The sequence below is a fragment of the Oryctolagus cuniculus genome, chromosome 1 (genome assembly GCF_964237555.1).
Source record: "Oryctolagus cuniculus chromosome 1, mOryCun1.1, whole genome shotgun sequence".
Lineage (NCBI taxonomy): Eukaryota > Metazoa > Chordata > Mammalia > Lagomorpha > Leporidae > Oryctolagus > Oryctolagus cuniculus.
Window position 1 is genome coordinate 126,793,508 of NC_091432.1, and position 23,842 is coordinate 126,817,349.

At 45.4% G+C, this 23,842-nt stretch overlaps 1 protein-coding gene and 1 long non-coding RNA gene across 4 annotated transcripts in view; both read right to left on the reverse strand.

Moving 5' to 3' along the window:
* The window catches only part of OPCML (opioid binding protein/cell adhesion molecule like), a 1,351,977-nt gene that overhangs the window by 350,279 nt on the left and 977,856 nt on the right, over positions 1–23,842 (reverse strand). The gene's annotated exons all lie outside the window — the stretch shown is intronic.
* Positions 4,315–21,877, reverse strand: LOC138843678 (uncharacterized). The gene is made up of 2 exons (XR_011378607.1): positions 16,889–21,877; positions 4,315–16,518 (listed from the first exon to the last, which is right to left on the reverse strand). It is a non-coding gene; the product is annotated as an uncharacterized lncRNA (long non-coding RNA).

The window sequence follows — 23,842 nt, forward strand, 5'->3', positions numbered from 1 at the left end:
ACAAATAAACATTTTCACTTTGGGATGGGATTACATTGAGTAGAAGACAACTGAGAAGCAGAAGATGGAAAAAAAGAAGCCCCTCTCCCATGTCTAAAAGGCTTAGACTCTTGATCATTAGAGGCCATTCTAGATGCTCATCAGCTGGGAGAAGAAATCCAAGAAGTGTCTACATCAGACACCTTATTAAAATAACCCTTAGCTTCCATTGGTTTTCCCAAAATATTTCCTTCCCCACAATTTGGTGTACCTAAAAGCCTAAACCCCCTTTTCCTCTTTCTTGGCACTTCTCTACAAATTTATTAGTCTTTGTTAACATAACAGGCCTCAGGGCTGGCGCCATGGCTCACTTGGTTAATCCTCCACCTGCAGTGTTGGCATCCCATATGGGCACAGAGTTCTAGTCCTGGTTGCTCCTCTTCCAGTCCAGCTCTCTGCTGTGGCCCAGGAAGGCAGTGGAGGATGGCCCAAGTGCTTGGGTCCTTGCCCCCGCATGGGAAACCAGGAGAAGCACCTGGTTCCTGGCTTCGGATCAGCGCAGCTCTGGCCATTGCGACCATTTGGGGAGTGAACCAACGGAAGGAAGACCTTTCTCTCTGTCTCTCTCTCTCACTGTCTATAACACTACCTTCAAATGAATAAATAAAAAAAACTTTAAAAAAATAATAGGCCTCTTTTAATTACTTTTATTAAAATGCCTGAGAGGAGCAACTTATCAGTAAAGAAAGCTTTCTGCTTACAGTCTGGAGGTTGAAAATCTAACACTGGGCAGCCCCATTGGCTGGAGGATGCAGAAGGGATAATTATATGGCAAGCCGGGAAACAGAGAGACGCAGGCAGCACCCTCTTCTTCTACCCTCTATCTGGCCTCTCCTGATAAAGCATCATGATTTGATCATGGGCTCTACCCTAACAACCTGATCCAATCCAATTTCTTCTCAAAGCCTCCACCCTCAGATATCACAGTTGGATCTAATCTCCACCTAATCCATTCTAGCAACAGTTCTTTAACCATTAGCATGCAACTCGGATTCAAACATCTGCATGAGTTCGAGAAGCCAACTCCTGTTCAATCCATAAGGACTATGTACACCCAGGCTCCTACCATTGCTTTGAGCCACTTGTCACTGAGTGTGTTCTGTGTATAGGAACACTGCATTTGTAAATTTGCAGGTCTGAATTGCATGGATCCAGTCAAGGAGTTAAGAGGGTAGAGGGAAAAGTTTTCCTCTCCCTTACATTATTATTTTGGGAACTAACTTTATAAACAGTTTTAATGTCTGGAAAACAACTACCCAGGAGTACCAATGTATCAGCTCCAGACAGGAAATGCTGTAGCAGACGTGCAGAATGCTGTGGGTGGGACATAATCCTAACCTGATAGTTGCCTCCTGGAAAATCCCACCAGCTGAAACCCAGATGATAAAGACATAAAGATGTATATATGCAGGGATTGGAGGCCAGGGGAAAAGGAAAGATGAGGTTAAAGTTTCCTCTTCATCGTATTATTTTCTGACTTTTAAAAATTTATTTGATTGGAAGAGAGACAGAACTCCCATCTACTGTTTCACTTCCCAAATGCTCAGGAGACTGTGACACAATTTGGATCTCCCCACATAGGTGGCAGGAATCCATCTGTTTGGAGCCATTACCTGCTTCTCCCGTGGTGTGCATTAGCAGGAAGCTGGAATCTGGCATGAAGCTGTGACTTCAACCCAGACACTCCAATGTGGCACGTAGGCATGCCAACCAGCTGTTGTGCCTAACACTCGTCCCCATTTTCTGAATTCTTCAGCGATGTTATCTTTTACGTGCACCAAGTCCCAAAGCTAGCTCATCATTACCATTGTCACCAATACCTACAAAGTCTCTGTAAGCTGCGTGGTGCAACCAGAATCAAAGCTCTTCTACACCCCATCAGCGTTGTCACTGGGTTTTGGTGCAACTCGATCCCTTAGTCTCTTTTGTGCTTCTTCAACTAATTCCAACATACACTGCCTGAGCTTCCATTATGGAAATGCAATTATGAATAAGACAGATGGCTACATTTTATTTGTGCTTATTTATCCTCCCCTCAAAAAATAATAAAAGCTTGATCAGTGTTTGTATATAATTTGTCACTCCCACGTTTGCTTGCTGCTTAGAAGAGTCAGATGTATGGAAAAAGAAGAGAAAAGCAAATGTCAAAGGATAAGTAGTCAGGAAAAGATGTTAAGAGCACCAAACATGAAAAAGAAATGTAATTTCATGCAATTTTTTTCCAAATATGCACTTTCCCTGTATTACAAAAAAGTTTGCACCAAAAATAAACTCAGACTTTTTAACTCCATTTTCCACAAAATCCTGAAATATTCTCCTGTTATAACTGAAAGAGTAAAAGAAGCAACAGCATATCCATGATGCCTGTATTTATGCTCCTTTAATTGCTGTCTGTTCCATCCCTTCCCCATGGGAGCGGAGGCGGGAAGACCAGAGACATTCAGTTTACCATGACTTTCCCAGACTCTCACCCTGTGTCTGACACATCAAAAATATACACAAGCCGCTAGGATGCGCTTTGTGAATGAATGGGCTTGGTAATAACTAAAACCCCTGAATATGGGTAGATACAGCAGCTCCAGGGGGTAAGCTTTTCTGCCCTGAGACATGCTTCAATGCTTCCTCCGGCTATTTCTGCACCACCTGCACTAGCGGGAAGCAAGGCCCAGGGAGCTCCCTCAATGTAATTCATTACATTTATGTAGCACCTATCACCTTGCTGCTCTATCTAGGTCAGTCATTCCCAAAGTTGGTTCCATAATATGCCAGAGTATCTCTGTGGGCCCATAACTCCTTAAAATAGTCTCAAAATAAAACTAATTTTCATTGCGTTTAATCTTTAAAAGTAAACACGGTCTGTGAGGCAGAGGGAGTAGAAATGCATGAACTCAATCCTAGACGCCAACATTTCCGGAGTCACTGGCAGCCAGAGATTTGCATTCATTCCAAAGTAGTTATTGATTCACTTATTTGGCTTTTTCAACGTTTATTAACTGCTTGCTTTGTGTCAGATGTTCCACTAGGTACTTGAGATATAATAATGTGTAGCACACATTCCTGGCTCTAGACTTGCTCAGTTAAAGCAAGTATGATGGAGGGACAATAATATAAAACACAAAGATTCAAATTGAACATGCTCTGGGTGCTAACATAGGTAATAGCTGTCATCCTATGTACACACCTTACCTTTTCTTGCTGTTGCTAGTCCTCTTAACCAGCACTACCTAAGGAAGGCTGCGACGGAAGTAACCCAGTGTGACCCGAGCCTAGCAGAATGTACCTCATCCAGCACATTGACTTCTAAAGGCTCTGAAATGGAGCTGATCAGACCTGGCCAACCTTCAGTTGAATATCTTTTACCTTCTGACATTTTTCATGCCCCTTAGATGAGCTCTTCAGAAATGTGCTTACATCCTAATCAGCAAACCAAGTCCCTCACTCACTCAAATGCCTTATTTCATCCAACGCAGCTAAGCTAAACAGCTGACAGCATTGTTGATGCTTCAGAGTATCAGAAGGAGCGCAATCCTTAGAGCCATGAGATGCGGGTTCAAATCCTTGGATACACGGAGCAACATGACTAGATGTCTTCCCCCATTAAAGGTGAGTAGCTCTAACCTCATAGATGTGTTACGAGGATGATCACTCTCAAAGCAGTGCCAAAGACGGTGAAGTTGGCCAGTAATATGACCTCTCCTCCATTCAATAATAATGTACGTCGTTGTAACATTGAGTTTCAACTCTAACCATTAGAGACATTCAAACAATGGCATTGTTCTAAATATACCTGAAGAATATCATCCTTTTAGAATATCATGCCATTCTAATAATTAAAAGATGACTTGCCTACAGTCAACGGTCTAAGATAGTGATGTGCATGTCTGGTCAGTGATGTGAACGGCATGCCTGCCCCGTGGTGTAAATGCTAGCAGGGCCCTGCACATCTGCCATAGTGTATCACCATTGGTTATGAACTACACACTTATGTCCCCTTCAGATTTATATTTTGAAACCATGGCCACCAATGAGATGATTTTAGGAGGAGAGGGCTTTGGGAAGTGATTAGGTTTAGGTAAGGTTCATGAAGAGGGGTCCAGAAGATGAAATTATAAAAAGAAAAAGACACTAGAGCTCCATCTCTCAGTGGTGGGAACACACAATGAAAAGGTAGAAAATAGGCCGTCACAGGCCTTCGTCAGAAACTAGATCTGCTAGCATCTCGATCTTGGACTTCAAGAATCTTCTGAATTATGAGATACAAATCTCTTGTGTGTGTTTTTTTTTTTTTTGAAGATTTATTTATTCAAAAGGCAGGGAGAGGGAGGGAAAGACAGAGAAAGTGATCTTCCATCCTCTGGTTTACTCTCCAAATGGCTGCAACAGCTGGTACTGTGCCAGGCAAAAGCCAGCTGCTTGCAACTCCATCCGGGTCTCCCGCATGTGTGGCAGGGGCCCAAGTACTCGGCCCATCATCTGCAGCTTTCGCAGGCGCATCAGCAGGGTACTGGATGGGAAGTAGAACAGTTGGGATCTGAACTAGTGCTCATACGGGATGCCGGCATTGTAGGCATTGGCTTAACCTGCTGTGCCACAGTGCTGGTCTCTAAACATCTGTTGTTTAAGCCATCCAATGTGTCACGTTGTTATAGCAGCTTGTGCAGACTAAGAGGGCAGTAATACAAATTGTGGCAATGTATAGTCATATAATTTATGTAACATATAGTATGTATATTTTTAAGATTTATTGTTTATTTATTTGAAAGGCAGAGAGGCAGATACACACACACACACACACACACACAGAGAGAGAGAGAGAGAGAGAGAGAGAGAGAGAGAGAGAGATCTTGCATCTGCTTTCATTCTCCAATGGCTACCGCAGCCAGGGCTGGTGCAGGAGAAAGACAGGAGCCCAGAACCCCCTCCTGGTTTCCCACATGGATGGCAGAATCACAAGTACTTGGGCCATCTTGTGCTCCCTCCCCAAGTGCATTAGCAGAAAAATTCAGAATAGTAGGGATGCAAATCAACACTCTGATATGGGAGGCTGGCATCACAAAACTGAATAAGCTGTGTGCTACAATGCTGGCCCTTCTATAATATATATTATAATATATTGATACATATACAGGTGAGAACTCCTTCAAAGGACACTTAAGTAAGACTATTATATACTAAAACATCTATTTCTTTCATTAATCACCACCAGATTAGATCAGAAATCCAGACGACTTTTGCAAGGACAACATGTCCTAGTAAACATTTTCCCTACATTTGCCCTCGGCCTACTTTTCCTGCTGCCTCCATCTCTACTCTCCAGACAAATGGAGCCATGAATATGATTGATCAGATGATGGGGCCATGTTCTTAACAGGCAGGGTTCCAGGGCATTAAAATGTCATGCACTTGAATAGACTTTCTCTCTTCCACTTTATGTTCAGGAACTGGTAAGCTGAGCCAAGGCCTTTCTCTTGGACTCCCTTTCTCTCTGCTTGATAGTGCTGGTTATGACTTCCAGTTACTGAACCATATGGCAAATGGCACATACTTAAGATTTAGGTTCAAAAGGAGGTTGGAAGCCCCATTAAAGATATGCACACCCCGTTTCAGCTCTACTTGGTTTCTGCATTGCACTGTGCTGGGAACTGGAACAGCCAATAAAGAAGCAGGACTTCTCACTCTACCCCATCCCTGCCGCTGGTCTTCTGACACCACCCTCCCCAGAAGCTGTCCTGAAGGAGAGATCACGGGAAGGGAATACCAGAAAATAAGAGGAAAGATATTTCTGCATGCAAATACTTTTTAAGAAAATACACAAAATAGTGAGATCACAGAATTTTCTTTCTGGGAAGCATCTTTGCAGAAGATCTTCAAGTGTCCTTTTATCAGATTAAAGAACACAAACACTTTTCCTGGAAACCAGAGGAAAACCCAAATGTCTGTGTGAGAATCCAGAACCAGACACGAATTGAGCAAGCATGGTGGTCTAACTTCATTGTAGTCATCAGGGGTGTCTTCCTGAAGACACTTTCCACTGAGGCCTCCTTCCACACTCTTTAAAAGCATCCTCAAGAGGTTCCTCCTTTCAACACTGCAGCATCAACCTAATACAGTGTCTGTATCCATTGCCTTCTTGACTTGACTGCAGCCTATGTTCCAGAGGACAGGAGAATGTGAGGAGCCTGTTCCTCCCCACCCAGGGAAACACTTAGAGCATCATGGGTTGAGTCATGCGCTCCTACTCTTACCACCTCATGCCTAGAGATGTTGAGAGTCTAATATCTAGTGTGCTCTGGGCACCAGACCCTCATTGCCTATTCTGTCCATGGTCAGCATTCACTATTTTTGAAAATATTATGGTTTATCCACAGGCAACAGAACACAAAGAATCTGATGACAAGTTGTCCCCATGTTGTGATTTCTCTCCTGATTTTGGGCGAGCCACTTAACCTCTCTGTGCCAGTCCAGAGTGTTCTTAGCCTATCTTTTATGTACTTTCTTGTCTTTAACAACCATCTATGAATGACAGCTGGAGCTTTTCCAGCAGTCACCAAGGTTACTCTTTGTTCCTTTGATTTCGATGCTTCTGCCTCTCTGCTTTGAAATGGGACCTCATTCCATGTCCACCTCCAGTCTTTTGAGCTCATTCTGCCTAGCATTTGGACCCAGCCCTCTCCTGAGACTATGGTCTTGGCTCATTTCAAACCAGCTCTCCCTCCATCCATGACCCTCAGTACAGAGGGCTGAATGAAGACTTCCAGTGCTAACTAGCTAAGCAGGCTCTCTTGTACCTGTTGTTGAAAAAGAAACAAGCACCAGACATGTGTGGCTGGCATGTAGTAAGCATGGAGTATCTGCTATTCATGGATCAAAAATTCCGCTGCCTGTATACCAAGCTTCACTTGGTACTGCCACATATAAGACTCTACTGAGAAATACACAGAGGTTTAAGAACTCAAGACAATAAATAAGCGTGCAAATTAATACAGTATGAATTGAGCAAATAAAGGCTAAAGGGACACAGAAAATATAAAGTGGGACAATACTCCAGACAGCTGGAGTTATAAATACTCACTGGAGGCTGCAATGGCGAAATGAAGTCTAGAGTAAAATTCATGACATGCTCACTGAAGTGAACCAGCCCGGGTAGGCGCTGAGTATATGAAAGAGCAGGCAAAGCACTGGGGGGTCACACCACAAGGAGCAATGTCCTTGGGTGGACTACCTGCCACACACACATACTTTTAAAAATATTATTTGAGAGACAGAGAGAGGGAGCTCCTATCTACTCGTTCACCACCCCCCCCCCCCCACACACACCAGATGCCTGCAAATAGCCAGGGTTGGGTCCAGGCAGAAGCTGGGAGCCAAGAACTCATTGCAGGTCTCCCACATGGGTGGCGATGACATAAGCACTTCATCCATCACTGCTGTCTGCCAGGGTCTGCATCAACAAAAAGCTGGAGTCAGGATTCCAGCCAGCGGATGCGCCCAGGTACTCCAGTATGGGATGCATGCGTCTTAACTGCTAAGCTAACTACCTACCCGAAACACATTTTCCCCACTCATCTTCATCACACTCCCACACTCCCATGGCCACACACACCTTCTCACATGGTAGACCGCATCACACCTGAACTGCATTTGGGAAAATGTCCACGTGCTTACGAGGACAGACAAGTGGAGACGACTTCTTTAGACAACCTACTTTCTGCCAAGGCCTCTGGACCTGTGGTCCTGCATGTCAGACAATTCATTCTGAATGCCCCATAAGAATTGACTCATAAGGCCATGCCCCATAGAAGCCATCAGCACCAGTCTTTGATGGAGATGAATTAGAGCTTACAAATGATTAGAATGTTGTTAATGATGATATCAAGGTACTTCAGACTCGGAAAGGGGAACTTTGAAAATGAGACATTAGCGGAACCTCCAGAGTCTTAAGTACTTGTCAGTTCATGTTTTTAAAAAGTGCATTAGTTTGATCCAGTATCCATATAACCTTGCTCCTCTCCCTCGCTCTGTTTCCCTGGCAACCATTTAAAAGTGCGGCAAAAGGCCCTGCCGCCTTGAAAAGAGAAAAGAAAAGGACAATGGTCTTGAGCTTTCTCTCTTCCTTGAGGGTTTTCTCCATCTCCCCAGCCACTTCCCCGGTTCTTGGAGGATGCACCATCTCCAAAATGAGCTCACCATGAATGAGCAAGCACCTGCGAGGTAATGAAGAAGGAGGGGTGAGGCCAGGTGGAGACCGCTTCTCTGAGATTACAGCTAGGCGTCGGGGTCAGCTGAGAGAGACCCTGGGACTGGGCCAGAAGGATACTTAAAGCAGAAGCATGGCATTGGAAGCTTTCAGCAAGGATGCCCCACCTACTGTCCTGAAAGACAGGCTGTGTAAGAGGCATTGCCACTGGCTGTTAGCTGCCGCTCCAAGGCAGCCCGTGCCCAAGATGACAGACGAGAATGCTCTGGCCCTGGGGCACAGCTGTGCGGGTGTACACACAGCAAGAGTGGCTCTCCTGAGGGGCAGCGAGCAGCACCTTTAGATGTGCCCAGGCTCCCAAAATCCTCCAGAAGGGTCTTATTTATTTATTTATTCATTCATTCATTCATTCATTCATTTATTTTTCTAACGAAATTTCCTTGTCTTATGACGCCCCAATCCACTGGCTTGAGGAAGCGTACACAGAGCAAGGTGATGCTTTACAGGGCTCCCTGTCATACTCCGAGGACAAAGTCACAGCTCACAGAGATCAGATGATGAAGATTTTGTTCCCCATTCTTAAATGACTTGTCCTGCCCCTTTTTGTCAGAATGGAATGGCAAATACATAGCACTAGCCCTGTGCTGGGAACCATGTTACAGGGCTTATGCAAGTGATCTCATTTGGTCTCCCATTCTCATCAGCATTTGCAGGTACTCCTTCCCACCCCTGTCCTGCTCTCTAAGGAGTCCAGCAGCACTTTTTAAAAAAGATTTATTTTATTTATTTGAAAGACAGAGTTACAGAGAGAGGTAGAGAGAAAGAGAGAGAGGTCTTCCATCTGCTGGTTCACTCCCCAGATGGCTGAGCCGATCCAAAGTCAGGAGCCCGGAGTTTCTTCCAGATCTCCCACATGGGTGCAGGGTTCCAAGGACTTGGGCCATCTTCTACTGCTTTCCCAGGCCATAGCAGAGAGCTGGATCAGAAGAGGAGCAGCAGGGACTAGAACTGGTGCCTATATGGGATGATGGCACTTTAGGCCAGGGCTTTAACCCACTGTGCCACAGCACCAGCCCCTCCAGGCAGCATCTTAAAGCTGGGCTTCAACTCTAGGCATGTCCAACTTGTAAAAGATTCATTGTTTCCACTAGGCTTCCCCCAACACAGACCCAACAGAGACAGCCAAGTTGGGATTAGATCTTTCCTGGGAAATGGATCTGGAGAAGCCTTGGGTAAAGTTACCTGCTTCAGTAGCACTGATCCAAAAATGGCTCCTACAAAACCTCCCTCTGTGTGACAGTTGCCAAAAGGTGCATCGCAGAGGCAGGTTTTCAAAAGATTTGAGTCATAAACGCGCACTAAGGCCTGCCTGTATTCTCGGCATGCTGAGAAAACAAAGAAAGAAGCGTGAGAGACGAAACTGCTTTGCAGAGGCCAGAGGGGCTGAGGGTGTGCCGTGACGATGAGAGCTCCGGAAGCCTACAGACTGCTCTGCTGCCATGTCCAGGAGGCCTTGAACCTGTCCTTGGAACCTTCCTTTTCTTACTGATACATGCTACCAACATGAAGCCCTGCTATGAGGATTGAGGGAGATGGTACAAGCAAAGTGCTTGATAGATGATCATGGAATTGTCACCTAAGTAGTCAGGGGGGACTGAAGGAGGAGCAGGTTGGCAATGTGCTTATGGGTAGAGGTATGACAACCTAGAGAACTAAGAGGTTAGTTTTTTTAAAAAATATTTATCTTCATTTTATATGAAAGGTAGAGAAAGAGAGAAAAAGAGAAAGAGAGAAACAGATCTATCTGTTGGTTCATTCCCCAAATGCCCACAACAGCTGGGGTTGGGGCAGGCCAAAGACAGGAGCCCAGAATTCCATCTGGGTCTCCCCTGTGGGTGGCAGGGATCCACGTACTTGAGCCATCACCTGTTGCCTCCCGGGATGCATACTAGTAGGAAGCTGGATTGAAAGTGGAGTATCGAGAAGTAGGATGCACTGATACAGGATGCTGGCACCCCAAGCAGCAACTTACTGTGACAAACACCTGCCAGCTATGAGGTTACTTTTTGACAAGTGTGGAATACTTGTTAGGCATTCAAACAGAAATGTCACATAGGCATTGAGCATGCACGTTTAGACTTGAGCAGATCATTTGTGTCCTCAGCATGCAAATGATACTAAAGATCGGGAACTGGATGAGGTCACCAGAGAGTCAGAAGCCAAGAGGATCAGAACTGAGCTCTGAGAACTCTGATGCTGAAGAATTGGAAAATTAGGATTCAGCGAAGAAAAACCATTAGGAGGAAAGGCAGGAGGTTGTAGTTGATGCCCCAGGGGCCAGTGAAGAAATAACTTTAAAAACGAAGTGGTGAAACCTGCTGTGACCATGGAATTTGGTAAGGTGGAGGTTGTTACTATCCCTGTCAAGGAAAGCTTTGGTAAAATCATTGGTATGTGTTATATGCTAAAGGTCTGTGTTCTTGCAAATTTATATGCTGACATCCTCATCACCAGTGGTGCTTGGGGTGGTAATCAGGGTTACACGAGCTCATGAGAATGGTGCTCTCGTGATGAGATTAGTGCCCCCTATAAAGAGATGACATATGCTGTCTCTCTCCCCTGGCTGTTGTGGCCATTTGGAGAGTGACCCAGGAGACTGAAGATCTCTCTCTCTCTCTCCCTCTCCCCTTATCTCTCCCTCTCCCTCTCCCCTTACCTCTGTCTCTCCCTCTCCCTCTCCTCTTATCTCTCTCTCCCTTTCCCCTTATCTCTCTCTGTCTCTCCCTCTCCCTCTCTCTTTATCCCTCTCTCCCTCTCCTCTTATCTCTCTCTCCCTCTCCCCCCACTCTGTCCCTCTCTTTACGTGAGGACTTTAGAAGATGGCCCTGTATAAACCAAGAGGAGAGCCCTCATAAGGAACTAAATCAGCCAATACTTTGTTCTTCATGTTTTTTTTTTTTTTAAAGACTTATATAATTGAAAGGTAAAAGAAACAAGACAGAGGTAGAGAGAGAAATCTTCTATCCACTGGTTCACTCCACAAATGCCTGCCAACAGCCAAGTCTAGCTCAGGTCAAAGCCAGGAAACTCCACATGCATTTTCTACATGAGTAGCAGGGACCCAAGTTCTTGAGCCATCATTTGCAGCCCCTCAGGGTGCCTCATTATCTGGAAGCTGGAACAGATGCCTGGAGTGGTCTAGACTTTGATACAGGATGTGGGTACTCTAAGAGGTTAAGAGGTGTCTTAACCTGCTGCCGTACAAGGCAAGCCCACAGCCAGTACTGTAATCTGAGCCTTCAGCCTCCAGAACCATGAGAAGTAAATTTGCATTGTTTAAGCCACCCAGGCGGGGATATTCTGGCCAAGGCAACCCACACAGACACATACAATGCTGAGGCCTGATCTGATTAAGTTAAAGAGAAAACTGGGTGAAAGAAATTGCCAACAGTAAATATAGAATATCACCCTTGGGACTTTGACTGTGATTTGTGGAGCTGAGATATGGGGTGGTAGCTGAAAATTAGTTGTGAGGTTGGGAAAGGTTTTTAAAGATGAAGAATATTAACACTTTGGTGCCAGCTGAAGGGAGCAAGCCAATGGAGAACAAACGGATGGAGCAGGAAGGGACTACTGCAGGGGCCAGGGGCCATGATCAGAACACAGGCAGAGGCTCAGCCTAGGATCCACTCTAAAGGAAAAGAAGGCAAAACTTGGTTGATACAAGGCAGGGATGAGTGTGCACCCTTGTGGTGGCAGCTGCATTCTCAGTGAAACAGCACCAAGCCAAAAATGAGGAGGGAGGGGGAGGTTTGGAGATCTGAAGATCATTTTACTGAATGTCACTTACCATAGAGACTGATCTGTCTAACAACAGATTTGAAAGTTCTGTTTTAGCCCACATACACTGTATTAACAATCAAAGGAAAATGAGAGATGCTAACAGACTGACAAATACCTTGTTGGCCATACAGAACGCTCTTTGTAAGGAAAATGTTCACCCCACCCTCCTACCAGAGTTGTTCAAAGCTGCCAGACGGGTGCTCCTTCTCAGTATTTTCTACACTTCTGAGTGGATAATCCAGGCTCATTTTGTGGACAGCATACTCTACCCAACAGCTTTAGCAACTCACAGATCATTTAGAAGATAGAGCACCAAGATGTCCTCAAGTGTTAGCTGTTCACTATGGATCATGGGGCAAGAACAAGACCTGACCATGGCTGTATGTCTAGTTTAGGTCAAAATTCCACCTCCATTGTTCCTTCTGTAGCTCCTCTAACTTAGCACATTCAGTGATTCCTTCCTTTACTTTTCATGGCCTGTGGCTATATCTTGAGTTCATTTTCACTCCAACCTGGGTTCCCATTCATTGAGTGGCAACAGACCCCTGTTCCTGAGATGTACAATTGGCCGCTAGCATTATGTCAACACTGACACAAACCTCAGATGTCCACCTACAAAAACAGGGTACAGTGATGAGAGTCAACGGTTGGTTGTCAGTACTTACAGATCATGAGATAAAAGCAAATCTATAACCCTCAAGGGGCTTTCAATCAAATACCAGAATCACCGTCTTTGCATTAGTGGACCAGAAATTGAGGAGCCCCATATTGTAAGACCCTCCATTTGCACAACACTTTTTCTTTAAAATTTTTATCCAGGAAAGCACTTCAAATACATGCTCTCATTTTTAATGTTCACTCCAAATTAAAGAAGCAGAAAATGTTAGCCCCACTTTCCAAATGAGAAAATTGAAACTCAAAGACACAATGCAACTTGGCTAAGGTCAGGCAGCTATTAAGTGACAGGGCTGGAATTCAACCAAGTTCTGTCTACATCCAAGGCCCAGTGCTCTTAATCACAGCTTATTTTCTGAGTCTGCAAGTCCTCCACTGAATTGTCGTTGACTCAAGCCACATGTGTGAAAGACCAGCACCAGTCACGAGGTGACAAGTCCACTGTTTTTGCTTCTCATCACACTCTTATGTCCTTAAAACTATTACCAAGGCAAAAGCCCAGTAACACTATCTCTGCATTTCAGGGGGCAGGTTGGGAATTGGGCACATGCTCTAATCAAGCCCCATGAATACACAGTATTTAAAAGACACCTGATACAATACAGGAAAAAACTTCTCTAGAGGCAAGATGTTGCCAATGAAAAAGAAGCTAAATAGTCGAACCGAAAAACTCACAGACACAAAAGCCAGTTTGCGTGTGATCAGCAGGATACAGGAGGGTTTTTTGTGCAGTTTGGGTGATAGATTGGCTGTGTTAATTAATTGTGTATTTTGAAGTTTGTTACCACTTCACACCAAACATCTTCTTAAAATGGGGGTGGGGGGGCGCGGGTAGGGAGACAGAACAAAAAAGCCTAATCTAATATGCAACAAACATTCTGCACCCAAACAGCACATCTTTGTCTGAAACCCTAGTTCCAAGAACCACTTACAGGCTTTCATCAACACATTATAATATTAATCAAGACTCATAATACAGAGTGATTTGCATGCCAACAAATATATTTACACTGTAAATTGTTTGTTGAGGAGCCTGGGAGAGAAATGCAATTCATTGCCATAGAACTGAATAGTAAGAAAATCCCCCATGAAAATCTAGAAAAATAAAGACTGTGTAAAGGCTGATCCTCTAGAACCATGGGGAAGAAGTTCATTAGCATTCCATGTAACTCCTAACAGAGAATTTACTCATTTACTCAACACCTCCCTGAAGCTAGGTTCCTTATAAGCTTGGATGGATGGGTGCCACATTACAGCTTTCAAAGGGAGGTGGGCAGAGAGATGGCCGAAAGACAAACAGACCTCCTTCCTGAGAAACTGTTGGGGCTCTCAGGGGTACTTTGTTAAATCCACTTTCTTTTTTTCACTTAAAGATTTATTTATTTGTATCTCAGAGTTACACAGAGAGAGGAGAGGCAGAGAGAGAGAGAGAGGTCTTCCATTCGCTGGTTCACTCCCCAAATGTCCGCAACAGCCAGAGCTGCGCTAATCCAAAGCCAGGAGCCAGGAGCCGGGAGCCGGGAGCTTCTTCTGGGTCTCCTATGTGGGTGCAGGGGCCCAAGGACTTGGGCCATCGCAAAGAGCTAGATGGGAAGTGGAGCAGCCAGGACTCAAACCAGTACCCATATGGGATGCCAGCACTGCAGGCAGCAGCTTTACCCGCTTCGCCACCGTGCCGGCTCCCTGAATCCACTTTCTAAACTATGCACACATGTCCACTTCTGTCCATTCCCATCCCCGCCATCATACTCACTAATCAATTCCTTCCAGGACTCCTTTACTGATCCCTGCATCTGCTCCTCACCTGCAGCTCTGCTGTAATAATTTACAGTATCCATCAGTCAGTTTGGATGCTATGAAATGAGTTTGTGTAACTGATTATGTGGACGCTCTCCCTGCAAGGCTCTCTATTGTCTGCCCCAGCCACCTGCCACTCACTACTCCTCTCCTTCCGGCCACAGCCCCTGCAAGAGACCAGACTCATTCCCTGGCTCCAAGTCTAACTCAGACGACCTGGGTGACACAGTCTCCCAGCATTTGGAACCTCTATTTCAGAATACTAATAATAGTGAGCAATTAAGTAATCATTTCTAATTCACTGAATTTAAAGTCCATCTCATTCATTCTGATTCATTTTCATACTGTATTTCTGAACCATGAGAGATGCAACTTCCAAGAACAATATATGAGAAGAATGCAGTTGAAACATTGTCTTTACTCTTTTCCTTTTTGGATAATATACATTTAGGGTCCATCATATACAAGTACTGAGCAGCTAGACAGATACATACATTTCTATCAATTTCTATGATATGGATATAGATATGCTTCCATCATTATATTCAGATGAACACACTGATAGGGAAATAGAATACATAGATGATTCTATTTTTCATATTCATTCAACAAGCAATAGATGGTTCTATCTATTTTGTCGTCTATCTATCTATCTATCTAAGTGCAATGATGGGTACACACAAGCACTATGAGTCCCAGTGGAGAAAAAAGTCATTTCAGATAACGTCAGCAGTGAGAACTTCCTATGTAGGAAGCGGAACTGGAAAGAGAAACTCAAAAAATCTAATACTTAGCCATCATCCCACTAGGGTTATCTCCCCTGAGCCATGTTCATACTCATGTTGCTTACTGCATACTCATTCGACAAGCAGGCATCCAGGAAGGTCTGATCCTGAGCCCCTGCCTGTGCTGAACATGACACCCCCCTGGGGTAGGGCAGCCGGCGGCAGGACACAGAACAGACAGAGCTGCTCCTGAGCTTCAGCTTTGAGAGGACGGGGCCTTTTCTGAAGACTCAGAGACTGAGGACACGTCACTCTTGCCTTTTAGAGACCTGATCGACCCAGGACAAACAGCCTAAAGTCACACATGCACTGAGGCATGATGCACACTGGGCGGTTCTGCCAGCGTGCGGAGTGAGACGTGTTAGGAGGTGAGGCAGGGAGAGATGGGTGAGGGGCAGGCTCAGCTATGGCTGCAAAATGAATGTGGCTGTGAGCTGAGTTTGGAATATGCATGGCTATCACAACACTGGGCAAAAGGGGGATCTCAGGCAAAAACACAAGGGGAAATGTGAGTAGTGTGAAAATCAAGCAAAATCAAAATTAGGAAGTTTTTCTTTAAAAAAAATCATGTATACAAAGTCAGAGCAGTGTAAGGTTGAGCCACAGCATATTGGCATGGTTAGGACAAAAATGGCCTTATGCTGACAATTTCAAGTGTTTAAGATGCATTTGCGACTTCTGCACCCTTTATCAGATTGCCTGGGTTCAAGTCCTGACTCTGCTCCCAGTTCCAGAATCCTATAAATGTGCACCCTGGGATGTAGCAGATGATGTCCTTGCCACCCACATCAGAGACCTGCTTTAGGTTCCTGGCTCACAGCCTTGGCCTGGCCTAAATCTGGCCATCATAGGCATTTGGGGAGTGAGGGAAGGGGTGTCTCTCAAATGATAAAATAAACTAAAATATCAAACTTTATGATGAGCTATGTTCCTTCATGACACAATATGGTTTTCTTGCTTAATGCAGTCAACAGCTGTCCTTTCCTATCACCCAGTACTCAGTGAATATTCAAACTTCTCCGATTTCCTCAAGCAATTATTTTACACTTGATTTGTTCAAAGTCAGATTTTTCAAGAACGATGTATTGTCTTGTTTGTTACATTCCTTAACTATGGAGGTGAAAGAAGGCTTAAAAATAGTAGTTTGGGGAGCAGCCTTTGTTGTAACTATAAAATAAAAACCTCTAATATATTCTTTTTTTTTTTTTTTTTTTTGACAGGCAGAGTGGACAGTGAGAGAGAGAGACAGAGAAAGGTCTTCCTTTGCCGTTGGTTCACCCTCCAATGGCCGCCGCGGCCGGCAAGCTGCGGCTGGCGCACCGCGCTGATCCGATGGCAGGAGCCAGGAGCCAGGTGCTTTTCCTGGTCTCCCATGGGGTGCAGGGCCCAAGCACCTGGGCCATCCTCCACTGCACTCCCTGGCCACAGCAGAGAGCTGGCCTGGAAGAGGGGCAACCGGGACAGAATCCGGCGCCCCAACCGGGACTAGAACCCGGTGTGCCGGCGCCGCTAGGTGGAGGATTAGCCTAGTGAGCCGCAGCGCCGGCAAAACCTCTAATATATTCTAAATGACAGAATGATTTGTATGGTCCAGAGGTTCATTCCTAAAGCAAGAAATTACATACAACCTCCATCTAGTCATTTTTTTTTTAGTTAAGTAATATGAGGTATGGAATTGATTTGTCCTAGGTCACAAGTTGGTCAATAATCTGTTAATATTTTATAAATCTTTTACGATTAAAATAAAAACAACACTATAACACCATAACATAAGGTACTACCAAGTCATCCACACATCCCTGGATTATAGCTTGTGCTGACAGGAATGCACCCCCCACACACTTGCCTAGAGTGAGGTAGTCTCAGCAGAGCTGTGCCAAACGGCGAGCGGCTGACAGCATGCAGAGTGAAGTCTGGCTAGTTGCAAGACAAGTGCAGGAAGCGGCACCTTCCCAGCCTAAGGAGGCAGCTGAGAAGCCAGCCCTCTGGATCCTATGAATGGGCTCTGAGAAACTGCATGTGTTGCAGTCAGCTGCTGACTCCAAATGCAACTCAAGACCTGTCCCTATGAGCCCTGGCCATGAGTGGAGATGGCTGTGTGAGTCAAGCATCAGTGGTATGAATCCATTGAATTACCGTGGTGCACTAAGAATCTAGCCATATGTACTGCATATACTTGCCAGCTGGGGTACGTCACTGTCTAGTTCTTGGCATGTTAGTGATGTCCCCAACATGAAACTGAGCAGGATCATTCTCAGAAGGGAACAAGAGGAGAAATAATAGAAGGGAGAAATAACCATGGAACTTGAAGTGAAAGTTAGTCTTTCTGAATGGTGAACTGATTGGATTTCTTGGCAGTCAAGATAAAAGAGGCACACAGTGAGCATACTGATACTCAGGCTGATGTTTTCATTCACAGAAAGTTGTCATTATCGGTGCTGGTGCTGTGGCACAGCAGGTTAAACCTCTTCTTCCCATGCTGACATCCCATATTGAATGCCGTTTGGAGTCCTGGGTGCCCTGTTTCTGATCTAGCTTCCTGCTAACGTGCCTGGGAAGGCAGCAGAGGAGGCCCAAGTACTTGAGCCCCTGTCACTCATGTGGGAGACCTATATGGAGCTCCAGGTTCCTGGCTTTGGACTGGTCCAGCCTTGGTTGTTGTGAGCAACTGGGGAGTGAATCAGTAGATGAAATATCTCTCTGTCATTTAAATAGATAAATAAAATAAATATTTTTTAAAAAAAGCCTTGTCAATGTCAGCAGCAGCAGTGGCAACAGCCCTGTGTTACTAGGAGGTTTAACACTGACTACGAAAAAGAACACCTACAGGGCTGGCGCTGTGGTGTAGTGGGCTAAGCCTCCACCTGTGGTGCAAGTATCCCATATGGGTGCCAGTTCATATCCCAGCTCCTCCTCTTCTGATCCAGCTCTCTGCTATGGCCTGGGGAAGCAGTAGAAGATGGCCCAAGTACTTGGTCCCCTGCATCCACATGGGAGACCAGGAAGAAGCTCCTGGCTTCAGATCAGTCCAGCTCCAGCTGATGCAGCCATTTGGGGTATGAACCAGTGGATGGAAGACCTTTCTTTCTGTTGTTCCCTCTCTGTCTGTAACTCTGCCTCTCAAATAAATAATAATAAAAAACTTTTACTTTTAATAAAGATTAATTATTTATTATTAAATTAGTATTAAATACAATATTAAATCATTTACTTTAAAATCCCATAGCTATTGTGTTTCATACATATAGCATTGTACTTGGCAACATGGGAAATAAAAACCACATCTCTGAAATGAGATAAGCACCGGCAATTGAATAAAGAATTCCTACAACAAATGAAATAACTACAACGTACAGAGTGCCTGCTAAGATGCAGAACTACTCAAATGTTCACCCCTATTACTTCAGTTAATCTGATCAACAACACTGAAAAGAAAGTCCTCCTCTCATTCTGGGGAGGTGCAATTGGCAGGTAGGGTAATTTATGATGTTGACAGCAAGTGACTACATTCCCCTAACTCGAAAAGCAGTGTTCTTTCTACTTGACTCTGGCTTCCTAGGATCAACATGTCCTTCTGAAATAAGAAGTCCAGGGGCCGGCGCCGTGGTGCACTTGGTTAAGCCTCTGCCTTATGGCACTGGCATCCCATATGGGCACCGGGTTCTAGTCCTGGTTGCTCCTCTTCCAGTCCAGCTCTCTGCTGTGGCCAGGGAGTGCAGTGGAGGATGGCCCAAGTGCTTGGGCCCTGCACCTGCATGGGAGACCAGGAGGAAGCAACTGGCTCCTGGCTTCAGATCAGCATAGCACTGGCCATAGTGGCCATTTGGGGGGTGAACCAACGGAAGGAAGACCTTTCTCTGTCTCTCTCTCTCTCTCACTGTCTATAACTCTGTCTGTCAAATAAATAAATAAATAAAAGAAATAATAAGTTCAGGAAGAGTTAAGCAGGGGCATTCCTGGGGAAGATACTATTAGAGAAACATACAATGACCACATGTGATGTCAGGAGTTGTAGAGTTCTGAAAGCAGCTAGTGATCAATGCACGACGTGAGTGGAAAGGGAGCAAAGCCCACAGACACCCAGCTGCTACATGGCCCAGGTCTCTGCACTACAGCTGTTGGTGGTGTCCACACAGTACTGCCCATCTAAGTAAACGGGCTGTCACTCCTGGAACATGGCCACCTTAAGACGGCATCCCCTCATTGCTGCTGAACCATTCCTTCCCCTCTCTCATTCTTCATCCTATCTCAGAGATGATTAATTTTGCTTTCAAGCACACAAAGTATACAATGTTAAGTCACTCAACCAGTAAATATGAAGCCAACAGTCTTCCAGTCTCAAGGGGTTTGCTTTGGCTGGCGACGACTAGGGCTCCAGAGCTCTGTAACCCAAAGGGACGATGGCCTTGGCTGTTGTGCGGAAATTCAAATAAGTATTTTGAGATGTTCTTTAAACTGCTGGATAGCCAGTGAGGAGGAAGCATTGATCTCCTAGCACAGAGACTCCAAAGAGAGAAGAAAAAAAAAATCAGAAAATGAAAGAAATATTTCTTATCTGCTTCTCTTTGGTTACAAGCTCTGAGTGAGCAGTTGTGACTAATATGCCTGCAGCTCGCACACGGCCAGAAAGAAAGTACAAACATAGGGGTGAGGTTCTGCGTCTTTTTCCTGTCTCGAAGCACTCCCACCCCATCACTGCTTTGCTCCCCCAACCCAACACACACCTGCTGCACCTGTGTGCCCTTCCTCCTAGGTTAGCTCACCCTACCTGCTGGGGACATACTCTTCCCTAAAACTGGGGACACCAGAGGCTTACCATACGACTTTGCAGGCAAAGGCCCAAGTTCCAACATTAATTTCCACGTGAGTCAGCTGATATGGCTCAACGTGGCAATCAGATTGTGATAATTAAACCAGACAATCCCTGAGAAGCTCCTGTGCAACCCAGCAGACAGTAAGTACTTGGGAGAACCATATTCTTCAATTCCATCCTCTGTGTTTGGATGAAGACTTCTGTTCCATTTAGCAGAAGAAAGCAGGATTGGATAAACACATCTGTTCGCTCTTTTCAGTCTCTCACTCACTTCTCTAACGAAGGAGGAGTGACTTCACTGATCGGTGAGAGTCTGACATCCCTCAGGCCACATTTAAGGGCAATTAAACTCAAATGTGGCCTGGTATTTTCCCCTACCTCTGCCAAATCCAAGTTCCAGCAATACGGTGCATTCCCCGGCTCCTCCAAGGCTTCCCCACAGCCCAACTGGGTATGGTCCCTCTCCACTTTCTAACCCTGATCTGCAACTTCCTTGGCGTTTACTCTGCCTCTTCTGCCCCTGCACGTGATGAGACGAGATGCAAGCCTGCAAGCAGAAGGCAGGTGTGAGGCTGTCTGGTCATCGCTTTGCTGACTCAGCTTTGCTCCAAGGACAGTGACAGGATGTAGACATGAGGCAGGTGGCAGGAGGCCTAAGAGGCCTCTTCCAAGACCATCTGCCAGGAGCCCTGGGCTCCAGAGCAACCAAGCTGTTCCTGCGCTTGGATCCTCACCCACAGTCTGGTTTCTGCTCTTGGGCTCTCCAGGACGTCAAGGGGAGAGCTGATGAGAGTAACCAGTAAACAGGAAGTACCTGTGAGTAACCTACAAAATAACGACAATGTCAATATCTTAACAATAACGTTTTTATTATCTAAAACCTTCCCTAAGGGAGGCGTGCTCCCAGGAATTTTTTAAGTTAAACATGAGATTTCTAGTTTATGACATTACAGCCCACAGGCCCAAGAATTGATAGTGGTTTATAAATACCTTCCGATAAGGCTCTCTCTGATTTCCTCCTCCTCATTCCAGACCTGGGCAGCCTTATACGCTGTTCTGAACTTAGCGCTGGGGGCAATCTGCTTTTCTGCTAGCAGAAGAACCTGAATAGTAGAGTTGGTTTTCTAGACATGAATAGAAGCGGGGCCCACCCTTAGAAACACCTGTCCCACCACGCAGGAAGATCTGTCAGCTATCCCATGTCCCTATTTCTGCTCTCTAGGGACTGTGGTGCTCTAGCAAGCATCAGACATGTTGAGCTCTCTGATCTTGGTTTCTAAATGCCACCCTGTATTCCAGAGAACTAGGGTGCTCTTCAGGACTAGAGAAGAGAAAGCAGCACTCGAGTCTACAATATCTTCTTCTGCCAGAAAGAACAGAAGTGTTTCAACACATCAAGAGGACATGGGGGCCGGCGCCGCTGCTCACTAGGCTAATCCTCCACCTCGCGGCGCCGGCACACCGGGTTCTAGTCCCGGTCGGGGCGCCGGATTCTGTCCCGGTTGCCCCTCTTCCAGGCCAGCTCTCTGCTGTGGCCCGGGAGTGCAGTGGAGGATGGCCCAAGTGCTTGGGCCCTGCACCCCATGGGAGACCAGGATAAGCACCTGGCTCCTGCCATCGGATCAGCGCGGTGCGCCAGCCGCAGCGTGCCGGCCGCGGCGGCCATTGGAGGGTGAACCAACGGCAAAAGGAAGACCTTTCTCTCTGTCTCTCTCTCTCACTGTCCACTCTGCCTGTCAAAAAAAAAATAAAAAATAAAAAAAGATTTAGTTCACTTTAAAAAAAAAAAAAAAGAGGACATGGGAGCAGCTCGAGGGGACAGCAAGTGGCCGATACCAGGACAAATGACCATCAGAACAAGTGAGCTGGTTGTAAGCCACTGAACAAAAGAAAACTTCATGATTCAGTGCTAACACTCAACAAAGATGCAAAGAACGAAGCACAGGTTGGAAAGGAAAGTCCTTCCTTACTGAAATATACCAACTAATAAATAAACAAGGAATGATTGAGTTTAAAAAAATCACCACTTTGCAACCATACCAGGAACAATTAACTTTGGTGGAATCCTCAGCGGTTGCTAACTTAGTGGGTAAAAATTTGATGAAGGCAAGTGATTTAATATTCTCCAAATATCTTGCTAGACATTGCTTAACTCATTTCTATAGAAGTAGTAACACCAAATGGCAAATCCTGGCAGATTCCACCTTAATCAAGAGATTATTATTAGCACGTCCAATATTGAGACAGAACATCATCGGATGCCTCCCATGCTGACACACTGAGAAGGACTCATTGGGTATATAATATTCCTGTCCCAAATTCAGGACCTGAATCTGGTCTGCCAGACAAACTCCCCTCCTGGAACCTCACGCAGAGGGATGGACACGGGTCTCTCTTGGGCCCCTTGTATAAGGGGACTAATCCTATTATGAAAGCTCTGTCCTATGACCTAATAACAACCCCAGGGCCTCACCTCTTAATGTGCTCACACTGGGGACTTGGATTTAAAATTTATGAGAGTGTCGGGGCACAAAGATCAAACCACACAGGGACATTCCACAAAAACGTCAACATCTAAAAAGGTTAAGAAGACTAAAGAGATACAACACCTACATGCACTGTGTGATCCTGCCCCACACCTGGAAACATCACTAGGAAGACTGGAAAACTTTTAACAATAATTCTGTATCATATAATGTTGTATCAAGGTTAAGGGTCCTGGGGGGCCTGCACTGTGGCACAGATTAATACTCTGCCATGGTGCCAGCATCCCATATAGGCACTGGTTCTAATCCCAGCTGCTCCATTTCTGATCCAGCTCTCTGCTATGGCCTGGGAAAGCAGTAGAAGATAACCTGAACCCTTGAGCCCCTATACCCATGTGGGAGATCCAGATGAGGCTCCTGGCTCCTGGGCTCCTGGTTTCCGATCAGCTCAGCACCGTCCATTGTAGCCACTGGGGAGTGAACCAGTGGATGGAAGACCTCTCATTCTCTCTCTCTCTCTCTCTCTCTCTCTCTCTCTCTGTAAATCTACCTCTCAGATAAATAAAAAATTTTTTAAAAAGTGAAAAGAAAAGGTTAAGGGCCCTGATGCACACTGGGGTAAGGTCATGGTGTCTGCAGGCAACTCAAATGATGAGAAAAGTATGCATCACTGGGCTGGTACCGTGGCTCACTTGGTTAATCCTCCGCCTTGCAGCGCTGGCATCCCATATGGGCACCAGGTTCTAGTCCCGGTTGCTCCTCTTCCAGTCCAGCTCTCTGGCCAGGGAGGGCAGTGGAGGATGACCCAAGTGCTTGGGCCCTGAACCTGCATGGGAGACCAGGAGGAAGCAACTGGCTCCTGGCTTCAGATCGGCACAGCACTGGCCGTAGCCGCCATTTGGGGGGTGAACCAATGGAAGGAAGACCTTTCTCTCTGTCTCTCTCTCTCACTGTCTATAACTCTATCTGTCAAATAATTTTTTTTAAAAAAAGGAACAGGCAAGATGGTTCCTTTAAAAAAAAAAGTATGCATCACACACACGCAAGGACGTTTCAAAATGTTTATAGGAAATGGAGTTAAAAAGGTGAGTTTATTTTGATGCAAAAACCTTTGACATCCACGCATATGAGAGGTCTTCAAAAAGTTCAAGGAAAACGTATTTATGAAAAAAATGCATGGATTTCAAAATATTTTGCACCAAAAAAA